The 24085-nt window shown below is 34.4% G+C and overlaps 1 protein-coding gene across 9 annotated transcripts in view; it reads left to right on the top strand.

Annotated features, from left to right (window-relative positions):
* Positions 1–24085, top strand: part of IMMP2L (inner mitochondrial membrane peptidase subunit 2) — a 917762-nt gene that overhangs the window by 187698 nt on the left and 705979 nt on the right. The window contains exon 6 of one of the 9 annotated variants that reach the window (XM_054559680.1): positions 476–24085. The exons of the other annotated variants lie outside the window; for them this stretch is intronic. The gene's annotated coding sequence lies outside the window, so the exon portion shown is untranslated. The remainder of the gene's footprint in view (positions 1–475) is intronic. 9 annotated transcript variants of the gene reach the window in all.

The following is a 24085-nucleotide window of genomic DNA, read 5'->3' as shown; positions in this document are numbered from 1 at the left end:
TCACATCCATTTAGGTGAAGAGTTTGGTTCTATTGCATTCTGAGTGTTGTTATCAGTCTGCGTGAGGAGGACCACACAATTAGCTTGCTCATATTTTGACAAAAAATCATTATCTGGCTGAAGCATGTTGTAGGAGTCAATGAATATATAATCTATTTCAGATTCCTTAAAGATATTAAATATCTAACTTTGAATGTAGAGGGTATTTCTTAATAAATGTTTAAAAACTCTCATGGCGGGGCCTTCATATGACAACTGATAAATATACCATTGGATGGTGTTAACAAAAAGACATAATACTGTGAAGTGCCTTCAAATTTTTTAGATATTATAATAAAGTATTATTTTTTCCTGACAAATAAATTAGCAGTGATTTAACCATTTTATGTTAATTATGTTGCAGAATATGCACAGAAGAGTTTTCGATGGAGCTATTTTACTATTTTCTAGTAACTTACTTTTGATTTTTATTTAGATAATTCATAATACTGAATCGGCTATGGAGAACAGTTGCCACTTGCAACGTATACATGGATTTTATTTTTACCTAAACTTATGTGGATGTGTGAAATCTGTTATTAATGTTAGAAAATAAAGTTGTTCGTGAGTGTTATTTCATCTAAAAATTCCAGACTTGAACTGACTTGCTAGTTTCCTTAATCTTAAAATGAGTTCTTATTTACCTGATGAGCAAATAGTAGGCAGTTACATGTTAGACAATTTTGTTATTTAGAGTTTGATAATATGTTCCATTTTATACTTCTGGAATTTTCGGATCTTGAAACTATAAGCCTTCAGATATGTATCATTATTAATAATATATTATTATTTAAGAAAATGACTGGTATTTCTATTTGACTTTCAGCCTGGTTTCTTTCCACTATATTCACTTGATAAGGGAATTATTATTATTTTTTGGCTCAGTGAAATATCAATAGTGCTTTTCTGAGGTGCAGCAATCTAATGTGAGATTGTTTTAAGGTGCCATATTATGAAATTTCATTTCACCATGTAAACATCTTGACATATTTTGCAGTTTTTAAAATGGCTTTTGATTAAATGTCTATAACAGCTGTTATCCTGCATAATACATATAAAATTTATGTACTCTCATTGGGTGCATTCCTTGACTGGAATATAAATTTTCATTTACATATCAGCAAGTTTGAATTATGTTGTAGAAGTGAGGAAGTGATACTGTACATGATATTTCTTATCTTTAATAGGACTTTTTTTTACCATAAGGGTTACTTGAAGTTTTCAATGATATTTTATTGGCAATTCTGGTCTTCTCTTACAGTGTACAAATGTCATGTATTGTGTTCTTCAATTAATGAACAGATTGTATTCTACTACCAGATTAGCCTTTTAGTAAATGTGTTTCAAAATGGTCTCATTAGCCTTTTAATAAATATTATAATTAAATATGCATAAATATGGGAAGGTCTACTGTGTAACAATGTGGTTATTATATGTTTTAAATTATCTTGTATTCTTATGGAATTGTATACCTGTTTCTCATGCAGAATAACTACACCATTAGGAGAGTATACTAACCTGTTTTTATGTTTGTAAAGATTGCAAGTCAACTAGGTGGCTTGAATTAATCTGAATTCACCTTCATGATATAGCTGAAGAAAGTGATACTGCAACTTCTCATGTAACAAGAAGATCTCAAGTTTAATAAGTCTTTGAGCTGATTCAGACAGTGGATTTGTTGCTAACAGCTTTTTTGTTAATATTGATGTGAGAATGCAATTGGATATTATAAACACTCTTCAGTTCAACTGTTTAGTCATTAAAATAATTTTGATATAACAGATATTGATTAAGAAAGGGATTTTAGAGATAGAAAGACTTGACTTCAGTTCTCTGATTTGCCAGTTACAACTACAGCGGTGCCGTTGGGTGATTATAACAATACCTGCTTCATAGAATTGCTTTGAAAAATAATTTAGATAATAAGATTTAGTAAGTACTAATAAATGTGAAGTATTATTATAAAAGTCATGAACATTTTTGTCTGAAATATATTTAAATTTGCTGGAAGTTTTATCAATTTTTATATTTGTGACAATTATAAAATGTTGACTAACTGGATTATAAGTATGCTAAGCTATACACTTTTTGGGTGGTCCTTCGAATGCCAATACAATCCACATATCAGAAAACATTATACAGTTGACATTTAATAAAATTGAATTGAATTTTCATGGCTTCAACTGGTATAAGATGATTATCATGCAATTTTGCTTACATCCTGACATATAATTGTTTTATAATTTTTCTATATTACCTGCCAAACTACATTGTAAACAAAAATTGATTAGAGATTATATTTCAGTTTTTTTAAATATTATCTAAAGTTGTGTTAAAAAAAAAGACCTTCAACTACCAAGTCTATTCCGTAAATATTTCTTGGATTTTAACATGGTTTTTTTTAATGGATTCTCCATATTCCCCTTGATTTTAAAAGAAAAATGAATAAGTAAAACTAAGTTAAGTTAGAATTATTAATGGAACAATGCTAAAATCAATTATGGTACATTAATACTATGTATAGTATTATGATAAGATATATATGTGGATGTGTAGTTGTATATGCATAGAAAATACTGTGGTAGGATTAACAGCAAATTGTTCATAGCATTACTTCGGGTGAAGAGATTAAAACAGTTTTGAGTGTATATCAAATGGAGTTTTGTAATTGCAAGCAGCCTAAACTCAGAGATTATCTAAGCAAAATAAGAAGAGATAAAAGATTAGATAAAATGTGGTTATATCACAGATATAACCACAGATATAACCACAGATAAAATGTGGTTATATCACAGATAAAATGTGGTTATATCACAGAATCAAAAGCCAAGCCGAATAAATAGGCCCCTGGAAGCATGGAAATATGAACAGCTGAGACAGTTCATTGGCAGAAATTCCTGTGCAGTTTCTGTGGCAGGAGTGGGATTTGGGGATTTCCTGTGACTGACAGCCGTACTAGAATGACATAGAATGGAGGGAAAAGCAGTTTACCAAAGGAACAGGTGCTGGGCTTGAAGAGTATCATAGAGCTGTATTATAGAGGGATGCTATACTACAGAGTTGTAGTATAGAGGGATACTATACTGTAGAGCTGTACTATAGAAGGATACTGTACTATAAAGCTGTACTGTAGAGGGATGTTTTCCTTCTTTATATATATGAATGCATACACACATACACATACACACACATATATATATTTATATATGAAATGGAAAGGAAAGAATAACATTATAGAAGAATGACTATGAAAAACCTATAGAACTTGGTGATAAGGAGCTACTTCTAGGGGGAAAATCCCATATTAGAAGAAAATAACTATATATACTATATTTTTTTATTGTGCAAATATATATTACATATATTTGTTTTAAAAACACCTTTACTGAAATTTAATTCATATACCATATGTTCACCCATTTGAAGTATACAATTCAGTGACTTTTAGTATATTCACAGAGTTGTACATTCATCAGAATAATTTTAGAACATTTGTATTACCCTCAAAGAAAACCCCATATCCCTTAACTGTCACCACCATACCACCTCCATTCACTCTGTCCCTAGCAACCACTAATATGCTTTATGTCTCTATAGATTTTCCTATTCTGAACATTTCATATAAATGGAATTACATGATGTGTGGTTCTTTGTGACCGACTTCTTTCACTTAGCATGATGTCTTCAAGGTTCATCATGTTCTATGTATCACTACTTTTTATTCCCTTTTATGTCTTAATAATATTCACTGTATGGATAGACCCCATATTGTGTGTCCAGTCATCAGTTGATGAACATTTAGATTGTTTCCACCTTTTAGCTATTATGAATAATGCCTTTATGAACATTTGTATACAAATTTTTGAATAACTGTTTTCAATTCATATATATATATATAGCTAGGAGTAGAATTGATGGATTATATGGTAACTCTGTGTTTAAGCATTTGAGGAAATGCCAAACTGTTTTCGGAAGCTGCTGCTCCATTTCACATTCTCACCAGCAGTGTATGGGGTTCACTTCCTCCATATCTTCATTGACACTGTTATTATCTATTTCTTTGATTGTAGCCGTCCTAGTAGATGTGAGGTAGTATCTCGTGGTTTTGATTTGCGTTTCTCTGATAACTAATGATGTGGAGCATCTTTTTATGTGTTTATTGGCCACATATGTATTTTAAATTAATGAGATTATGGGGCTTTTTTACTTTTGGAATTTATTTTTTTACCTAAAAACTTGTCAGATTTGTTTAGATATTTGTACCATTACTCTTCATTGTTTATAATTTTGAGTAATATCATTGTTTATAATTTTGAGTAATGTAGAGTAACACAATGTTACTCTACATAATTTCTCTGTTAGCTAACTGTTGTAAGAAATTGAGACTGAGAGAAGATAAGTAATTTGTTCAAGGTCACAGAGCTAGTAAATTGTGTAGGATTTGAATCCAGGTCATTTTTAATCCAGAGCCTGAGTTCTTTAAAAATGGTACTATAACATGTCTCAAGTAATATATGTTTTTAGGTTTCCTGTATTACTATTGTTATTGTTGTTGCTGTGGTTGTTACTTTATTTTACCCAACTGCATAATCTCATAGAGACAAAGACTCTTTAATTTCACATGAACCTCAGTTCAAAAATGTCACTTTTGGCCGGGCGTGGTGGCTCATGCCTGTAAGCCCAACACTTTGGGAGGCCAAGGCGGATGAATCACTTGAGGTGAAGAGTTCAAGACCAGCCTGGCCAACATGGTGAAACCCCATCTCTACTAAAAATATAAAAACTAGTCAGGCATGATGGCGCACACCTGTAATCCTAGCTACTCGGGAGGATGAGGCAGGAGAATTGCTTGACCCGGGAAGTGGAGGTTGCAGTGAGCTGAGATGGCACCACTGCACTCCATCCTGGGTGAAAGAGCAAGACTCCGTCTCAAAAAAGAAAAAAGAAAAAAAAAAGTCACTTTTACCAAATTCAGAAAATCTGTTCACAGGTTTGCTAAGGTACGGTTGCTTAGCCAGGATTACATGTTGTTTTCTACCTACATGAGAACTGTGTTTGTTGAAAATGCACATTTCCAGGCTTCACTCAGATATTATGAATGAGCCAGTTGAGTACCAGACCTTGACATCATAATTTAAGCAAGTGGATTGGATTAAAACCACTTTTTTTTGGTGGCAGATATTTTACTGTCTCATAAGACTACTATTATTATTACTTTAGATGGTTTTTCATCTGTTTCCTGGTAGTTTTTGTCTTTTGATCTGCCTCTACTCTTTGTAGCAACACTCAACAAGCCTGTTCCTTTTAATGTTTGGCAAATATGGCATCAGTGTGTGAGTACTTTTAGTCTATAGTTTACATCCTGAGAGTTCTGCTGAGTTAATAAACAGTGAAGACTCTCTTTCTGAGCACCTCCTAAATAGTGGGAGACAACACTAAAGTATAAGACCCCTCGCTATGAAGGAGCTAAAACTGTGGTGGGAACTGTAAACATTTACCAAAAATATTCAAGTCTTCTTAATAGATCATGATATCATATTTGATGCTTAAATTTCACACTTTCTTGTCTCTGAAAACAAAAGTCTAGACTTAGTGACAATAGTTTTTCCTGATTTAATGTAACTTTTCCTCAGCAATGTGATAGCTATAGCTAACATGGAATGCAGCATCCAGTGTCTTCGCACAGGCTTGGATAACCCCAACACTTTGTTTTCTCACTTGGGTTGCCAAGCTAGGAGAGAATACTATTAAAGGGTCAGACTCATGTGGTCAGGCCCTATTAGCTTTTGATTTATGGCCAAAGCCATTTTACTTACGTCTTGTTTGACTCTCAGGGTCTGACTGTCTTTTGGGTTTAACTTGGTAAGAGCTATATGGCTTTTTCCCCTTTATACTGTGAAAAATGCAAGGAGCCTTATGATAAGTTGTTCATCAGAGTACTTGTTAGACATAAGGACAATAATAATGTGGGAGAAAGAATGGACTTTGAAAAGCTCACTTTGTGGAATTGTTGAGTCTTGCCATTTTTTTTTTCTAATTTTGGGTTTTTTCCTCTTGAGAACTAGCTTCTTATCACTAAGTTCTATTAGGTTTTTCTTAGTTGTTCTTCTAGAATGCCAGTCTTTCCATTCATTAAGTTACCAGCCTAGTCTAGGACTTTACTAGCTACAGAGTGATCAGTACTAGGAAAGATAAAAGGCTCAGTGGTGATTTTATTACATGAATATTGACTTGATTTATGCAAACGCATTGTCAGCAGGTTACCAATTTACATTATTCAGTATGCATTTATAGACACTTATGACAATATCAAGCTTTAGCATGTGAGTAATTTTTGGAGACCTGCTTTGTGCTTGGATAGTTCAGAGCAGCTCCCGTTATATAATCTGAAGTGACCATGATGAGGGCTTGGCTTTTTTCAGGAACTGAATTAGGTCTTTGCTGCAGAGTAAAATGGGAAGGGTCAGAGCAAGCCTACCATTAGAAATCGATGTTTGGCTTTTTTTTTTCCTCCACGATTAAAAAAGTAGGGGAAAAAAAACCCACCTCAACTTTGATTTGATTCAAAATAGTATTTCCTAAGGCATAAGCCATTCTTGTCAAATATGAGTTCCTTAACTTAAAAATGCGTTCATTTAAATCCCTGATGTATTTTCTCGTGTTCTTCATTCATGCTTGGGGACAGAGTGAGTGGGATTTATGAGTTACTGTACTCAGCACAGGAGAAATTAATTTGGTATAAAATATGTAGAGTATAATCTATTTTTGTGTAATATTAGAATTTATCCTAATCTTACCAACCCATCCTTGAAGGCATTTTCCTTCAGTTCATAATCCTCACTAACCAATTTTTCTCCAGTGCGAACTTATGAGCATTAGCAAAGCTTATAACTGAAGTTGTCAAGAAAACAGACAAATTGAAATCTCTGCCCCAGAGCAGCTTTATAAGCAGCAGCTCCTGGATCATGAAAGGACCAAGAAAGAGGATCCTAACTGCATGGCCTCTTTTCCATTTCACCTTACTTAGTAGCACTGAGAAGCAGGTTTCTCTCTTTTATTCAGTGTTTTTTCTCAATTTCAGTGTATTTACTGCGTGACATTTGCTGAGTATATTTGCAAACATCTCATCCAGTTTTCAAAACAATTCTGTCCAGTAGATGATACCAACCTTTATTCCTCAAATGCCGCACCGTCTTCCAGTATGTTAACCTTTTTGATCATCTCGAATTCTTTTTCCTTTTCATAGAAAATTTATTTTTTTCTTTCCTTTTATATATTTTCAGTTAAATTTAAGAAATACTCATTTAACAACTACCCTGTGGGAGGCATGTGATCTCTTTCTCTCTACGATTTTTTTTTTTTCACCACTTAATGCTACTTTAAAATGTTTTGGGGAAAGTTTCTTAATCCTCAATAATGAAAACATTGGAAGATTTTGTAGGGGCAAGTCTCTTAATCCTTCGTAATTAAAACTTTGGATAATTTTATAGGTTCCTTCCTCCAGTGGGTAACAAAACAGATTACATCAATGTTTTATGTTCACTTTTACCCTAATTGTTCATCTTCAATGTGTAGACTTTATGGGTATTTGCAAGAACATGATCAATGATCTACAGCACTTGAAATAGAAAAATGAAACTGATGAGAAATTATGACTGCTCATATTATTCTGTCCCTGTTTTGTTTTGCTAGTGCAAAACTAGGGTTTCTTATCATCCTTGCTCATACATTATGTTCATGGCCTTTTGGAGAGACTAGGAGGGAAAGAGATAGATTAAATACCCTTTCTTATCTGCCATCCTGTACCATGCTCATCATTTCCTTTGTTTTATGAAACAAAATTTGCTTATGTTAAAAAAAAAAAAACAGAACTCATCAGAAGAAGTGACAAAGTCAGTGATCATTTGAATGTTTATAAGCAGTCAACTCCATCTCTCTTCTCTGCCTTCCTTGGTATCTGCTTCCTTGTAAGGTGGCTCATTTTGTGGTTGTGTGATAGCAGCCAGTGGGATCTGGTGAGTGGCAGGTGGAGGGTGAAGGAATATTTATCTTGTGCCTACTGACAGAAGGAAAGAGAACAAGAGATACGTATTCTTTTCTTTCATGTGGCTCCAGTGTTTTATAGAAGTATTCAGCATAAAGGAAGTATTATTCCAAAGTTTTCTTTGTTGTGTTTTGTATTTTTTTCAAAATTTTTATTTTAATTTTTGTGGATATATAGTAAGTGTATATATTTATGCAATACATGAGATGTTTTGATACGGGTATGCAATGTATAATAATCACATCATATAAAATGGGGTATCCATTTCCTCAAGCATTTGTCCTTTGTATTTTATATTTTGTTTGGTCATTGCTTGCAATTTTTATGCATGATGTTGGCACAGAACCTCAGACTGGCAATTGTGTAATGCTGGCTGTTTCTCCTTGATAAAATTGGAATACTGAAACTTTGGAAAATGTTCGTCAAGGTGATTGTTCTCTTACCCAAAATTGTGGCCATTTGTCAATATATTCTGAGGTTCACAGTTTGAAGAATACCAATTATGAAACTTAAGACTCACTACTTTGAAGTGCATGTTTGATGCTGACCAGCTCAGCTTTAAAAACAGTGTTTTCACAATATTTTATTTGTATGTTTGTTTTGTTTTACTTCAAAGAATAGTTTCCTAAGCTGAGCCTATTTAAATTACATAAACATATGACTACACCCACCTCTTCACACCTTTTAGAATTTTAAATTTTTAGTATATGCTATATATATTTGCCAGTGTTTACTTTACTTTTGTGCCTTTAAAGAAATGCCTTAACATTGTGGGAGTGACTTTGAAGTTCAGTCTCTGTACATACAGTCTCTATGGTGATACTGTATCACTATATACTGAACAGTCCACAGAAAGTGCCTGACAGTCAAAGAAATGGCCCAATTTTGTGGGAGTGACTGTTAAGTTCAGTCTCTGTACATACAGTCTCTATGGTGATACTGTATCATTACATGGTGAACAGTCCACAGAAAGTACTTGCATGTCTTTCTTAGAAACTTCCTGGTACTCCTATGCTATAGTCCTCTTTTGATGGATGACTTAGGCATATGCTAACAAGATTTTGTTTTTTTAAAATCTTGTGACCCCATTATCCAAAGGCAGTCAAAAGCACACAGCCATTAAGGGGGCTGAACATGAGGACTTTATACTCCATACTGGAAAGTCACCACAACCCCAGTAATATCTTCTTTTCTAAGAAAGGGATGCAATTAATAGAAAGATGCAAAAGTATGCAGACATTTTGAGAGAAGGCAGGCTGCAGAATCTAGGATACTGTAGCAGCCATGAAGAAGACATCACCACGAGAGAACGGGAAAAGTCGTACAGAGAAATTAGTAGATTAGTGAAGAAGAGTCCAAGCATGGAAGATTGTAAGACTTGCCGTGACTCTCCTCAAGTTGCTGTGTATTTTGAGGGCAGCTATATTCTGTTCTTCCTTACCTCATCATGTATCCTTTCTGTAGCCCCTCCATCACCTGGCATACTCTGACTGTGTTTCTGTTTTGGAGATGCCTAAAAATGGATGTCTTGCAATTGTCTATTGAATAATAAATCAGTTTTCAAACAGTGGTGATATATAACTCAAATAAAAATCTTATATAATAAAATAGCCTAAAATGAGGCTGAAAAACACCAGGTATGGAAGTGGAATGTCTGAAAAAGAAGTGAGATAATAGGTTTTTGTGTTAATATTTTCTCACCATGTACAGATTTTATTTATCTTTAAATAAAACTTACCTGGTTGTATCATAGTTCTTAAGAAACTATGGAATAATTTACATGAGGAAGATAAATACTATATACTAAATTGGTTTGGGGGAATCTCGTTAACATGCTGCCTTTTTGTCAAGCCGCTAAGGCTCACTGACTGAATTTAGAGAAACGGGATTTTGATGGTAGTGCTACTAATTATGCTTCATCGCTATCTAGATTTCTTTCTCTATGTTAATATTTATGGTTATTTGGAAATTTTCCAGTGCTAACTATTTTTGACGTATATGTCAACTGCACAGGGAAGTTATGTTTGAACAAGGGTGCAATAAAGTATTTTAAAAGTTTTTCCATAGATGTTTTCTGTGTAATCTCCCTGAGAACAGAGATTTTTGCTTATTTTGTTCAATGATGTATTCCACTTGCTAAGCCCAGTAGTACATAGTTGGGTATTCTAGAGGTATTTGGTAAATGAACACATTCAATATCAACAGGAATTTATCAATTTACTATAAGGTGTAGAGTCATGTTATACTGGAGGGGAAATTAAGGATTATAGAGAATGACTCATTGACTCTCTCCATTGAAATTGGGGCTGAGAGATGTTAAGTGTTGCCTGAGGGCATGGCTCAAGAGCAGCAGAACTAGGCCTAGATTCTAGGTTTCCAAACAACTTGCTCAGTTTCACATGACAACACAGGTTAGAGTTGGGGTTTAAACTCAGATCTGACCTACAATGAAGTCCTTTGTCTGGATAAGAGTTTTTGATATTTTTATAAAATTTTAATATGTCACCTTTTCTTTATAGGTTTTCCTCTGTCCCCAAACAGAATTAATTGCTTCCTTAACAGATTATACTAAATACCATTGTTTTCTAGCATGGATCACATTATATTGAGTTGATTTCATGGCGGTGAGTGCTTAAGACCAAGGACTAATTCATCTTCCTCATTACCATCCAGAATTTAGCATAATGACTGCCATGATAGTTGTTCTGTGTTTTGAATTGCTGTGAGAGGTGGTAACAAATAGTATATCTAAGCCTAGGTCTAGGGAGATAAAACTTTTATGAGAAGAAGAAGGTCTCATTGCCTTTTAAATACAGTTAATGCTTGATAAGTGTTAAAATTAAATAATTATTATTCTTGGAGATGTGATTTAATGGTGTTAATCTTGATTGGCTTTTGAAAATGGCTTTGTTTTTTAATTTTTAAAGAATTGATAACAATACTTTTCTATTGATGTATTGATTTCAACATTAAAACTCCTTCTGACCTTATTCTATGATTTCCTACTGGCTTTTTAGACTCTCACCAATCCATGATTAATGCCAGTTTGCAAAATTTTGCCTGACTTTGACATGAGTAATTTTAGCCCTTTCATGAAAACTGAAATCCTAATACGATTATAAATGTATTCCTTAGTAATTATACCAATGAATTTTATACAACTGTAGCAAAACATGTCTAACTATCGTCAGTTATCTTTTAAAGGAATTTTTTATTCTTTTGAACTTGAAACTTTTATGTAAGGCTGGTACTTATACAACGTTTGAAAACATGAAGGGAATTACATTTCAGGAGAATGTTGTGGTATTACAAAATGTAAAAACCTATAGAAGATGCATTGTTTTGCCTGTGGATCTTACAAACGTAATGCTATTTACTGATAGTAATATTTCAAACCAATTTTTTTCTTACTGCTAAATCTTCTAAGATATGTAATGCCATCCCTTTAGGGAAATGGTCTGAAAGTATTTGATTCCTGTTTGTCATTGAAAAACTACTGTAACATTTTATTTCTATGAAAACAATATTATTAAAAAAGAATAGGAAATACTATAACAGTCATCCGTGTGCTAATTTCTTAAAAGAAGGTCTGTATTATTGGTATTGTCATTGAAATCTTTGGTCCTTTCTATAAAACATAATATTTTATGAATATAACAAAACTTGAAGTTCAAACCATTTTCCTTTACAGATTTAAAAAAAAATGAGGACCAGAATGAATTCACACTTCAGATGTTGAAGCCAGCTGATGGAAAGCCTGGACTAGATTTTAGCTCTTTAAATACTTTGGCCAGTACTTTTTCCAGTATACTAAACCATTGGAAAAGAATAAAAGTCACCCAAAGAACTGCTAAATAAGATTATATAATTTTATCCCCTTATGCTTTTATATTTTATTTTACAGATTTGTCGTTGTTGTTACTCTTGTTGCCAGTAAAGGAAACAGATTGACTTAAAAGCAAAAAAGGAGTTTGTTAGACATATCTGGTATCTGGGATGGGAAAAGCTCACAGGATTGAAGGGAGACTAAAGAGTTATGCTTGAAACAGATAAGAATTAGGCAGATCTGGAAGGTCTTGGTAGCAAGAACTTTCAGGAACAACAACAACAAAAATGTTAGGCTGTGTTGCTGCAGTAAATAAACTCTAACCACGTCTTTGGTGTGTGCATTGATTCTGCCTAATACACTAAGTCTTGAGAGAATGTGTCTGACTGACTGAACCTGGGTTATATGTTCACTTCCCTATACTATTGGAGTGAACAGAGAGTTTTCTGGAAGTAGCCTTTGAAAGACATCTTTGGTTTCCATAATGGAGAACATGCATTTGGATTTATGCTTCCACCAGGACTGCACAGTAGAGAAAATTCCCCCAAAAGAAGTAGGGGTGATGTCAGGAAAAGGACTGGATGCTGGGCTGCTGTAAAATGACATATCCACTTAATGCACCTGAGAATTCTATTGTGCTAGAAAACTCTTTTTTCCTATATCCAATATAACCAGCATTTTCCATATAAGCATATTCAATATTTTTAAAATGTGGATTATCTAGTGTATATAGATTGAGAATATTTTAAAAGTTTTTCTATCCTTTTGTCTCTGGTAGCATCTTAATTACTTAATAATACCTTTTCTTTTTTTAATAAGTGGTTAAAAGGAAAAATGAAGAGGGGAATTCAAATCTAAGATAGTCTTTATTTTATGTACAGCATTTGTTGCTCAGTGAATGGAAATAATAGCTATAATCTATTGCTTATCCACTGGTTTTAAAGTACTATATGGGCATTTTACCTTTGTTTTCAATGTAAGAACTATTTGGGATCAGAATCTCAGGTTCAGGTGCAGTGGAGCATGTTGTTTACAAGTATGAAGTCTAGAATGAGAGTCTCTGGGTTCAAATTTGGACTCACACTAGCTGTGTGGCCTTGGACAGGTTACTTAACCTTTCTATTTCTGTTTTTTCCCCATGCGAAAAGAGGGAAAATAATAGGATATATGTTGCTCAAGTAACTGTGAAAATTGAAAGATATAATGTATATCAAGTACTTATTAGCATAGTGCCTGGCAGTAAGCAATAAATGTTAGCTATAATTGTGTGTATTAACTCTTGTTAACTGTACTACATGTTGTGTTAAAAAAAAAAAAGCCTTTTTGCTGAGGGAAAAAAGTACTACCAAATTGAGGAAGAATGAAGATAACTAAATAACTGGACCTAAATATAGTATTATGCTTTTAACCCAGTAGGAATAAAAACAAATTAATGATTGTTACTCCAGAAATACCTATTAGTGTATATCTCCTGTTGTGCTTGCATTGTGAGGGCTCTTCGTATTCTTATTGTAGTTTTGAAGAAATTCTTAAAACAATTTACAGAGCATTATTTTTTTCTTTATTCTTCTTTCTGATGTAATATTTCCTAATGTAATAGTTTACCCACACAGGAATATATGTAGCATGTAGGTAGTTATAAAGCATAACAATAAGAGGAACAGCCACGAGTGTCACCGAGAACACTGTCAGCATATTCTTCCGTGCGTTCCTCCTCTGTCCGATTCCTCTCTCTCACAGTACCTGAATTTTGTGTTTATCTTTTGCCTGCTTTTTTCCCCCTCAAGCTTTGTATTTGGAAATAATTTTAAATTTACATCAAAGTTGCAAAGATAGTACAAAGAATACCTATATTCTTTTAAAGCTAGGACTTAGCAAGTGTTAACATGCTAGTATTTTGTCCCATTGGTTTTATCATGTGATCTCTCTTCCTGCCTCTCCTCTCCACGTATATACGTGTGTATATACATATATACAGAGACAATGAATATATTGATGAAATAATACATAGAGAGAACACATATGTATAGAGAGAATGAATATATGTTTAATTCTGTTTTTAGAATCTTCCGAACGTTTCAGATATTATTGCCTTCCTTTACCTCTAAATATTGCAATGCAATTTCCTAAGATTAAGGCATTTTATTTATATAATCACAGTATAATATCCAGTGTCAGTAAATTTAACATTAATATATTGCCATTACCTAACTTACCATTCATATTTGAATTTTGTCAGTGTACCTAGTAATGTAGTTTATAAACATTTGCTTTTTGTTTCTCTCCAGTACAGGATCCAGCATGGAGCCGTGTATTGTACTTGGTTGTCAGGTCTCCTTAATCTCTTTTAATCTTTAATCTATAACAATTCCTCAGCTTGCTTTTTTTGTCTTTTATAACACTGATATATTTGAAGAATACAGCACCCTTGCTCTTTCTTTTTCTTTCTTTTTTAAATAGAATGCTTCTCATTTGAGGTCTGTTTGATGTTTTCTCATGAGTTAGGTTCAGATTTTGCATTCCTAGCCAGGATATTATACAAATGATTTTCCTTTTCCAGGCATCGCATCTGGAAGCTCTCAATATTTATCTGGTCAAGGTACTGTCTATTTTCTCTATTTTTTAGTTACTTCTTATCCCCTTGCTATTAATGAGCAATCCATGGGGAGATACTCAGAGACCCTGCATATAAATTTCTCTTCTTGATTTAGCATCTACTAATAATTCTTGCCTGGACCAGGCTTTATTGTCATGGTTGCAAAATGATGTACCAGTGCCAGTATTTCCTCTTCATTTACTAGTCAGTCTTCAGCATCCTGCTCTACCAGTCTTCCCTTCTTCCTCATTTCCTTCTACTTTTTATTAGAACATTTTTTTACTGGTGGTTTATAATTCTAAGTCTTTTTGATAGGTTTCAAAAAATCATTTTTGAGCATTTCCTTACTTTTTGGCATAGCAAGGTGCTCCAGGATAATTGTGTACCTTCTCTATCTAGCCCTGAAGCTAGCCATTTCTCCAGAAGCCATGAATCTTTTTGGTGAGGAATGGCATTAAAAATCAAGTTTCATAAAACCAAGTTTCATAAAAACCGGTTTCAACAAGATCTGAGTGCTAGGTTTATTTGCCCTGTAAGTTGATTAGATTGTGGTTTATAAACTGGTTGGTAATCGTTTCTCCTTTTCATCCTTCAGCTTTGGTTATGTATTGAGTTTCTTTCAATTAAGTCAAGATGCCACCTTCAGAACCTATGATGTTTTAATTCTTGTTGCCTTATTTATATAGTCCTTTATATATTTATCATAGTATTCCTCATATGAATGTCAGGATCGGCTGCCATGTTGTAGGAAATTCAACAGCTGCTCTAGCATGGCGTGAAACAAGCAGCTATATAGGATTAGTAATGATGTCTGTCACAGGCAGATGAAATAAAGCATTATGATGTGGCATTATTGAAAAAGATAAGCATGAAAATATTTTCAAGAAATGAAATATTCATGATAGCAGATTGTGTTTCAGAACCTGAACAGTTTCAAATAATCACTTATTTATCCTACATCTTTCATGAAGTACAGGAAACTAAGGAGATATAGGATTGTGCAAAGGCCACTGCGGGGTATTAATTTTATACTGAATTCAATTTTAAAAGTTCAGCAGCAGAAAGGTTAAGACCTTCTTATTTAAAGTTTATCTTATTTCTTAAGGTATTTCCTGTTGTTTAGAGTTCTAACCACTGTACTTTTTGTTATGATGGATGTGATTTTAATAAAATAAGCAATTTTTATTACTTATGTATATAATGTTTATAGTTTTTTTTTGACAGAGTCAAACCTGTCGCCCAGGTTGGAGTGTAGTGGCATGATCTTGGCTCACTGCAACCTCCACCTCCTGGGTTCAAGCGATTCTCCTGCCTCAGCCTCCCCAGTAGCTGGGATTACAGCGCCTGCCACCACACCTGGCTGATTTTTGTATTTTTAGTAGAGGTGGGGTTTCACCATGTTGCCCAGGCTGTTCTTGATCTCCTGACCTCAAGTGATTTGCCTGCCTTGGCCTCCCAAAGTGCTGGGATTACAGGTGTGAGTCACCATGCCTGGTCAATATTTATAGTTTATATAAAATATTTCACATGAATCCTTTTTTTTTTTTTTTGAGATGGAGTCTCACTCTGTAGCCCAAGCTGGAGTGCAGTGGCGCAATCTTGACTCACTGCAACCTCTACCTCCAGGGCTCAAGTGATTCTTGTGTCTCAGCCTCCCAAGTAGCTGGGACTATTGCATCCAAATTTAATCCTACCTACTGAATATGATCCTATAATTACTATTTTATTAATAAAGGAACTGTGACTAAGACACATTATGTAATTTCACCAAAGTCTCAGAGCTGTGCTCTATATATGTATGTATACTCTGCCTAGTTTCAGAAAAAGGAATTGAGGTAGATTTTTTTTTAAACCAAAATAAAAGTAAAATGGTAAAAACTAGCAGATGACATAAGAACACTAAAAGCATATGAATAGAGAAGTGAATATGCTAATTATAAGAGCTGGCTATTACAATTCTTATGATTAACAATCACATTTTGTTTTATTCAATTTGACTTTTAATGTTTAGCACCTGCTTTGTGCTGTTAATTTTGTTAGTCCTTAGAAGAGGTTACTGTCTATATAGGGAGACAGAGATATAAATATATTATTTAAATACAAAATGGTAAGTGCTGTGACAGTACAAAGAAAATAACCTTTGCCCATTGTATGTGTATGAAGGGGTAGATGTGCGCGTGTGGTGGGGGGATCTTACATGAAAGTTTTCTGGAAAAGAAGATTGCTAAATGGAACCTTTAAGCACAGGTAAGAATCAGCTAGGCAATAAATAGGGAATGGATATTCTGGTAAGGGACAACATAATGGAAAGGTAATACATAAAACCACGTGGTATGTACAGGGAGCTAAAAGAGTAAGTACAGGAGAAAATGGGAGGTGGTTGGGAGATGAGGCTAGAGAGGTCAATAGGGATCAGGTAATCTCGTCCTTATATGCTTGTATTTTAATTTGGAGATACCTTGAAGGTTTTAAAACAGGAGAGTCCCATGATTAGATTTGTTATATAAATTCTACTCTTGCAGCTGTGCAGAGGAGGGATTGAAGGGGGGAAAGACCGTAGGCAGACAAATCAGCTAGACTAACACTCCAGAAATCCAGGATAATGAGGAAGAGATACGTTTCCAATATATTTTTTACTTCAAGCCTTAATGGTCTTAGGAAATACACTGGCTGGTGCTAGTAAGATTGACAAAAATGGAAACATGAGGGTTACTTTATTATGATCAAAAAAGAGGAAATATTATTTCTACAAGAGGTATGTTTTTTACAAACTACATTTTTAAAAATTATTTCTCTACTTAGGTCTGTGCTTTTCAAACTTTTATCTGCATAGGGATCACTTGGAGATTTTGTTAAAATCAGATTCTGATTCAGTATGTTTGGAATGGGTCCCCATATTCCACATTTCTAACAGGGTTATGATGCTTTATGCTCTTGTCCTGAGGGCCATACTTTAAGTAGCAAGGATTTAGAGCTTATGCAGTATTGTGATTATTGTGGCACCAACAATAATTTTATAATAAATGCAAAGATGTGCTTCATATGATTGCTTTATGTGAATGGGCTTTGGCTTGCATTCATGTGTGTATGAAAAAAAGAGACAGAGAGAAGGGATTTAAAACACTTGGAGTAGCGAAGGAATAGTGTCCCTTAGATTTGAGGTCTTCAAATTTGTACATGATTGTTTGCCAAGGACGCACACAGTTGATTTTGAAGGAATCTAAGTCCTCAGTTTCCATAGTCTGTCCTAAAATTGGTCTTCCTGAGACAGTGAAAGCAGCTTTTCCTTTCCTAACTCCCCTTTCAGAATTGCTCTTGACTCGTGTTACAATAAGCAAGGCAGACTTCTCACCCCTCCCTGATCTTCTCATTGTACACTTCTCCAGGATGGAAAATTCCCTTGCATCATGACAGCAGAGGATTAGCTAGAAGTATTGGTATTGGTATTGGTATTGGTATTGGTATTGAAAAGGTGAATGACCTAAACTCAAGGTAACAAATCCTTTTGCAACTCATATGGTTTCTAATTCTTTGGTTTCAGCAAACTTAAGGAAGATGTAATTGAGTTAACAGCTGATAGTTTTCACACATCAAATATTTTTAATAAGCTATGTGATTTTGAAGGATTCAGTACCATTGCCATAACAAAACATCCTTCTCATCTACTTAGTGAACAATTTCAGTTCTTTCATAAACAGAGAAAATAAAAAATAGAAAAAAATTGATGTGAAACATTATACTAGCAACGAGTAACATTCATTCAGAGGCCTATAAACTATTTTAAAAAAGAAAAAAATCTAGCCCTTCTCATTAAGAAATACATTTCCATATATTTCTTAGTTTGAACATTACAGTTTTAGAAAATTAAACACAATTTAAAAGTTCAATTTTAAGGTACATTTTTATTGAAGAGAAGTATGATAGAGGATCAGTTAAAAACTTTTAGAAATAAAAACGATTACATTAGGGTAAAATCCTATGGGGAGATAACTGGAAATGAGTTTAAGCAAAAAAGTGTAATGAATTTTCTAACTCTTGAATTTTTTTTTAATAAAATGGTTGCTGGTGTATATCAGATTACTGTGGAAGTTAGATTTCTTTGGTACCCTTAAAAGACTGATATAACATTTTTATATAAAAATGGCAGTATTTGTAACATGCTGGAAATTATAGCCTTTGCAGTCATTTAAATTCATGATGAAAATTTTTACATGTCAACTGAAAATGTATGTTGAGTATTTTTAGAAAATTCTTTTAGGAATATGAGAGGAAAAAAAATGAAGACTATTGTTTTAGAGCTTCCTTCTTAGAACCTTTCTTCAACAAGCCATTTTGTAAAATGTAGATGAGAAAAAGAATTGAGATCATACCTACTGAAAGGTTATTATCTTGTTAGTAATGAAGAGTAGTTTCCTAGGTTTTGGATGCTTGACATACAGGTTATGATAAAGCTGAACTTCTGTTATCAAAGCTGAGTGGCCTGGACAGCGCTCTTAGTTGAACACTTTTTTTATTGAAAGGTACTAGTATCCCTAGGCAGCACCAGCATTTTCCTGAAGAGAAATCTTTGGATCAACATAGGCCCTTAAACAAGTAAGTATTTTGTTGAGTTTCCATAGAACAAGACAGATATAATTTGGCAAGGAAAAATTTTATGTTGGAGTTTATTAATTGCTTGCTTTAAGAATACTCAGTTATGCTGCAACTGCTACTATAGGAAGTATAACTCTGAATAGTGAGTTAGCTAAAATATACTCCTGGATAATTGAATTAGTAAGTGTATATAATTATATATAAATTACTCTCTATAATCCTGCACAATTAAATGTTCAAGAATGCTTGCAAAATGCAACAATTTTAGTTTTGATATGCATAACGTTGAGTTAGTTGTAATGGTAGCAGTGAGAATAATAGGGACCAGATGCCCACACAGCTAATAAGTTATGAAACTGGTATTTAAACCCATGTGTTCAATGCCATATTGTTTCTACTACAGCAATAGGAAGGCTGCCTAGCATTTTGTACATATAGAAAATTGGCTATATTTAAATACAGTTTATTGTTTACTATTAATAAAAGGAATCCTGGCATTGTTACAGGATTTCACTAATTTATTTATGGTTCATTAAACTCTTAAAAATTTAGGACCCTAAAGAGCTTCTGTTCTGTGGGTTGGTTTTATCAATATTTAGCATACTGGAAATTAAGATTGAGAAAATTTAAAATATATATTCATCATTTAAAAATAAAAATATTTATTATGTATCAACATAAATAGGACAGTTTTATGAAAAATAACTATATATTTCAAAACAAAAATATTTAGTGAGAAGAGGGCACTATTTTACTTTTGCTTTGTTCTTTGTTTTTTTAAAACAAGGTATCACTCTGTCGCCCAGGCTATAGTGCAGCGGCCTAATCATAGCTCACTGCAGCCTTGATCTCCTGGGCTCAAGTGATTCTCCTGCCTCAGCATCCCAAGTAGCTGGGACTATAGATATGTGCCACCATGCTTGACTTATTTTTTAAATTTTTGTAGAGATGAGGTCTCGTTGTGTTGCCCAGGCTGGTCTCAAACTCCTGGGTTCAAGCAATCCTTCTACCTCAGCTTTCAAAAGTGCTGGGATTACAGGCAAGAGCCACTGTGCCCCAGGCCTGTTTTACATTTTCATAAATCTCTTCACTATCTGGCGTAATACAAACAGGTGGATTCTCATATCTGCTTTTGCATTCAATATGTTGTGTAATGTTATTTGATTTGGAGTATGTATGAAAACAATCTTCCCTCACACAGATATGTACTTGGGAAAGGGAGGCCTTATGGACCCCCTGCAAGGTTCATGGGGACCATCAGAGTGGCGTCTTCAGAGCACACTATGGGGACACTGCTTTAAAATATTATCAAAAGTGTTACATTTTAATAATTAGTATGCATGTAATAAAATGGAAATCTAGTTTTTGCATATGTATTATGTTGATGTCTGTATTTGATTTTAGCTTCATGTATTATGGAGGACTTTCCCTTACTTTTGGATTTGTAATTACATTATGGTAAAACTGTAATCAGAAACCAAAATCATTTTTTAAAATTTATGGAGTGGATTAGAGTATAAATTTCAACAGGATAGGAATTGTGAGCAGATGTTATACTGCAAAACCAATAGAAAAGAAATTCAAACAGGTTATTATTAATTTAGTAATTGTAATAGTATGAAATAATTCTGTACTCCAAGAGAACATTTATCCCATTAATTCTTTAAAAAATCAAGATCCTTAAACATCTATTTATCTTTCACCATCTTTCCCACCCTCCCTCCACCTCCTTCTTGCATTTATTTCCTCTTCTTTAACGTTCATTCAATAAATATTTATTGGACTCTTTATCAGTTAGGGTAACCACTAGCTTATGTAACAAAGAGATTAAAAAATGCATAATGGTTCAAACACAATGAAAGTTTATTTCTTGCTTAACAACCAATGAGCATGTTTCTGCTTGGAGTAGTGGCTGCTCATTTTATAGGTGGCTAAGGAAGCTGCAATTTCTGTGGTGTTTATGAACCTGGAGAGGCCGGGCACAGTGGCTTACGTCTGTAATTCCAGCACTTTGGGAGGCTGAGGCAGATGGATTACTTGGGGTCAGGAGTCCAGACCAGATGGGCCAATATGGTGAAACCCCATCTCTGCTAAAAATACAAAAATTAGCTAGGAGTGGTGGCAGGCGCCTATAATCCCAGCTACTCGGGAGGCTGAGGCAGGAGAATCTGTTGAACCTGGGAGGCGGAAGTTGCAGTGAGCTGAGATTACGCCACTGCACTCCAGCCTGGGTGACAGACAGAAACTCTGTCTCATTAAAAAAAAACAAACAAAAAAACCCTGGAGAATTAGGAGGCCACCTCACATGGATGCCCTGGCCCTAGCTTTTGTTTTTATGAAAGTAGAGTTTGGATATTCAGATCTACGTTGCAGAAAAATCAAATTTTTGTATCACTGACCTTGCTAGTAAAAACAGCAGAGGCAACAGCAGCCGGCCTCTGTCTCACTGTGTTAACCTTGCCTTCCAAAGTAATGCCAGTGTATCTGCTTGGCAAGAGCTAGGTGATGTGCCAACGTCTAACTGTCAGGAAGTCTAGGAAATAAACTTTAGCTTTCTAGCTTAGCTTTTGTTCTAGCTATCTAACTTAGCGTGCATTAAAGAACACAACTGAAATGGAGTTAAGTACACTAATCTGCACACCTAGGAAAAAGATCTAAAATGAAATATAATAGTATGTTGACAATTATTATCTCTGGCTAAATCACAGCACCTTCTCCTTCCTTTACTATCTTGATTTCTGTCCCTTGTTAATTTTCATCAGTCTAAAAGAGACTTTCTCCCATTTCCAGTTGTCTCCCTTGGTTGCTATAACAGCATAAGATCAACAGTTAGAACGGTCATATTGGTGATTTCTAGCAGCCACGGGAAGACCTTACTTTTAGTGCAAAAACTATAGAAATTTCACCCATGCATAGTTCTTTTGGGGGTGGGGTTATCTGGTGAATTGGTTAAGGGAGCCTTTCAGTGCAATTCTATGTGTGTTGAAATATGTCAATCTTGATTATTCTTGCTTTGCTGCCTGGTGTGGATACTTTGGGGTTTCTGACTTCTAATTGAGCTTAGGCATTATGGTAACCAAAGATTATTGTGTTATGGAAGAAGCCAAGATAATCACAAAATAATGTGATTTTTTTCCTTAGGTAGGTCAGAATCAGTCACTTTTGTCTTGTTATGCATTGCTGCTTACTGAAGATTCTATATAATACATGATGGCAAAAGATGCTTTCATTAATGTTCCAGGGTTGCCTAAGTAACAAGTGGAATAAATAATTTATCCTCAATTCCTGGTTATATCCTGGTCATTGAGGAGCTGAGAATAGAGGGTAGTAAGATAATGCATCTGAAGCTGTGGGGTAGGTGAGGAAACGTGAAAGAGTAGTCCAGAAAGGAAGGGAAATCTAAACATACTAGATGTCACGAAATCAAATAGTTCATTCTAGAGTATGAGGCACCCAGAGGGTATAGCAAAAACAAGCCGAATGATTATGTACTCTGAATCTAAAAAGTGAATGGTTGACAGCCCAGTACAAAGATTGGGTTTCTACTCTGAGACAGGGTATCAAAAGAGTCCAGAATGCCATAGGGTGAAAACCTTGGCTTTCTGTGGCTTGCAGAAATCAGAGTATGGGAGTGTGGTGGGTGTGGTGTAGGAGGCATTATAGCAGTAATTCCAAAGCTGGCTAGTGCCCTTGGGTTACCTTCAGTTTCCATGCTCATGGGAAGATGGGCATGCCCCACATGGTTAAAAGTACCAGATAGAAATGGATAAGTATATATATATATATATATATATACATATAATTTCTTCATGATGACTCATGTTGCTTAGGGCTAAGAGAGTACTTCCTTTTAAAAATGCATTGCTTACCTTATTAAAACCAGTTTGATGGATTTGATTATTTTATTCTATTCAGTAAAAATATTTAGACATCATAACTAGAGCTCATGAATGTTCCCAGCTATATAAATGAAAAAACAAAGTGCAACATTCAGACAAAACAAGTTAATTCAGTTGACACTGTTCTGAGTTGTAAAAGGACAGACCAGCATCTGAAGGGTTTTTAATGTGGCAATTAAACATGGTTAGGGGGCTTTGTAAATTAGCATGTTTTTAACTGCATTTATGGTCATCTTAATCTGATATGGCTGACTTAATTTCATAGTCATTTGAGGACAGTTAATTCTGCTTTATAGTTGCTTACCAGGAAAGTATGCCTCGTGCTGTGTGGTGAGGTTTTATAAATGAATTTGAAGAAAATTGTTATTGTTGGAAAAAAAAATTCATTGTTTAAGCATCATCTAAAGTTGCTGCCTCTAAGGGATCATTGCTGCATGGTATTTAAAAATAGGTTTTAAATGGGTTTTATATCTTGACGGTTTGAAAAGAACAACACAGATGTGTGTATTTAGCCAAAAAACTTTAAATGCTACAGTGGGCCAGTCTATGTCCACATTCCTTCTTGAAGTGGTTAGTGATTAATCCTAGGGCAAAGATGAGTTTGTAGTTTATAAAGTACTGTACCAGTTGATAGTAATCTTGTAGCTTGTATATATATGCTTTTTCTTTGAGACAGAGTTTCATTCTTGTTGCCCAGGCTGGAGTGCAATGGCACCATCTCGGGCTCACTGCAACCTCCTGGGTTCAAGTGATTCTCCTGCCTCAGCCTCCTGAGTAGTTGGGATTACAGGTGCCCACCACCAAGTCTGGCTAATTTTTGTATTTTTAGTGGAGATAGGGTTTCACCATGTTGGCCAGGCTAGTCTTGAACTCTTGACCTTAGGTGATCCGCCTACCTCAGCCTCCCAAAGTGCTGGGATTGCAGGCGTGAGTCACTGAGCCCAGCCTATATATGCTTTTAAAATCTTATGAATAAAAATAACTGTAAAATTGTCAATTCTTTCTCTCTTTTTTTAAAAACCAGTTTTATTTCAGTTTATCTGGAAAGTTAACTTAATAGCATTGTTTATATGAGAATTCTTCCAAAA

This window comes from Pongo abelii, chromosome 6, assembly GCF_028885655.2.
Source record: "Pongo abelii isolate AG06213 chromosome 6, NHGRI_mPonAbe1-v2.0_pri, whole genome shotgun sequence".
Classification (NCBI taxonomy): Eukaryota; Metazoa; Chordata; class Mammalia; order Primates; family Hominidae; genus Pongo; species Pongo abelii.
This window is presented reverse-complemented; position numbering and strand designations above follow the sequence as displayed.